Below are 2,363 nucleotides of genomic sequence, written 5' to 3' on the forward strand. Positions count from 1 at the left end.
GTTGTGGACTAGAAGGATTTTACCAAACCATTACAGTTTTATTTCTTTGGAGTCCCAGTTCCTCTGTGAATACTAGTATTCCAATGCAAATGCATGTGCTTACTCACCTGTCTCTTTCTCAAATTTTCCCTTTACCATGCACAGTGAAAAAAAAAACAAGAAAATTTGGATTTTGGGGATCGATTTCTCCTTCCCATCCTGAGTCTTGCAGAGCTAAATTCTTCACAATTTCATTGCTTAACTCACCACACTGCACAGGCAGGAGTTCCACTCTAGTCTGCCCTTACTTAGGCCTGAATGCTGACTTCTGGAAGAGTGAGGTGGTCTGGAGTGGGGGCGGGGAAGGGTGTAGAGCAGGCCTGCTCACAGTTATAGCCAGGGGTGAAAACCTTCAAAAGAACTCCTGGCTGGCTTGCCAAATGATTTGGGGTCTTCCTTTGTTTCTTCTTTCTTTTAAATAATATTTCGTTGTTTCCATTACATGTAAGATAGTTTTATACATTTATTTTTTAAGATTTTGAGCTCCAAATTGTTTTTTTTTTCCCTGTCCTTCCCTAAGATAGTTAAAGGAAAAATTTTTGGTCTGACTTTCACCCTAATTAAGGAGACAAAATTCAGGACCTAGAGAATTAAAATTGCTTATTAAAGTATATCAAGGTAGAAACACATTGAGGGGCCAATTACTGGGGATCAGCAACGGCTTCAAGATGGGACCAGCTTCTACTTGTGACTTTCCTAATGAGATAAAGAAAATCTGGATAAGTCATGTCAGTAAGAGGGGATGGGGAATTGCATCTCAGCAGGATGTCAAGTATATGGCCACTTTCAGGTACAAAAAAGGTAGGAGGATGACTTGCTGTGACTGATGAATATCAGGGAATGCAAAACTGCAGCCTGGGTTTGATTGCCCCGCAGGTCTGGGAACAAAAGGTCACCGAGTCAGCCTAACTTGCAAAATCCTCCCAGAAAATGAGTGTGAACTAGATGATCTCTAATATAATCCTATCGTAATGTGGGCCCTATAGAAGGTGAAGAGATTTTCCTGCCTGCTTCCAGTCTGTTTTGTAGCTTTGTCAGAGAGCTCCTTCTGTCTATGCAAGACTCAGGCGTTTGCAATGGAAAATGTTTACACCTAGTCTCCGAATCGGTTATAAATCACAACTCAACCAATGCATAAAAGGGAGCTGCTGCTTCTCCCCTGCATCTTCCCTGTTGCCCGCCCGGCCCCATTATCCCCCACGGAGATCCTGGTCAGCGGCCGCGTAACTTTGGCGGGAGAAGGGCTCATTGCTCTGCTGTGGCGTGGCTTCCGTGCCGCTGTGAGTCCTCGGCCGTCTCTGTCCCTTTTGCCTTTATTTATCTTAAAAAAACCAGAGGGCAAAGGTTCTGGGGGCCCGTGAGTACGGAAGCGGAGGTGACCCCGGAGAGCGGGGCTGACGGCCGAGGAGGTTTCCCCTCAGGAGATCGGCCCCGCTTGTCCCTTTTGCCTTTAATAAAAGAACCAGAGGGCAAAGGTTCTGGGGGCCCGTGAGTACGGAAGCGGAGGTGACCCGGGAGAGCGGGGCTGACGGCCGAGGAGGTTTCCCCTCAGGAGCTCGGCCCCCGCTTGTCCTTTTTGCCTTTACTTATAATAAAAGAACCAGAGGGCAAAGGTTCTGGGGGGCCCGTGAGTACGGAGGTGGAGATGACCCGGGAGAGCGGGGTTGATGGCCGAGGAGGTTTCCTCTCAGGAACTCGGCCCCTGCTTGTCCCTTTTGCCTTTAATAAAAGAACCAGAGGGCAAAGGTTCTGGGGGCCCGTGAGTACGGAAGCGGAGGTGACCCCAGAGAGCGGGGCTGACGGCCGAGGAGATTTCCCCTCAGGAGCTCGGCCCCCGCTTGTCCTTTTTGCCTTTACTTATAATAAAAGAACCAGAGGGCAAAGGTTCTGGGGGGCCCGTGAGTACGGAAGCGGAGGTGACCCCGGAGAGCGGGGCTGAGGGGCGAGGAGGTTTCCTCTCAGGGGATGGGCCCCGCTTGTCCTTTTTGCCTCAGACGCGCGCGGGGTTGGATAGGGAGGTTCCGGTGAAATGTAACCCGACGAGCGGTCGGGCCCAACGGTTCTTGTTCTGGGGAGGTATCACTGTCAGCTTCCCGATGGGGAGCCCTGGGTGCGGAGGGAGAATGAAGCCTGGAGGGGAATGCTCCCTGGGGAAGTGCCCCCCACCCCCACCTTGCCGTGTCCAGCCAAGCCCCCGAGGTTCAATTTCCCCCAAGGCCCAGGCCGTGGCGGCCGAATCCTTCACAGTCAGCACCCCACCCCCACCCCCGGGGCTCTGCCTCCGGGTGACTCCCCTGGTGTCTCTCCTCTGCCTCCCCATCATT

General features: G+C 51.6%; 1 long non-coding RNA gene across 1 annotated transcript; it reads left to right on the top strand.

Moving 5' to 3' along the window:
* The first annotated feature begins 342 nt into the window (after positions 1 to 342).
* Positions 343 to 2,013, top strand: LOC127543667 (uncharacterized). The gene is made up of 3 exons (XR_007949279.1): positions 343 to 1,514; positions 1,653 to 1,785; positions 1,924 to 2,013. It is a non-coding gene; the product is annotated as an uncharacterized LOC127543667 (long non-coding RNA).
* The last annotated feature ends 350 nt before the right edge of the window (positions 2,014 to 2,363 follow it).

The sequence above is a fragment of the Antechinus flavipes genome, chromosome 1, assembly GCF_016432865.1.
Source record: "Antechinus flavipes isolate AdamAnt ecotype Samford, QLD, Australia chromosome 1, AdamAnt_v2, whole genome shotgun sequence".
Lineage (NCBI taxonomy): Eukaryota > Metazoa > Chordata > Mammalia > Dasyuromorphia > Dasyuridae > Antechinus > Antechinus flavipes.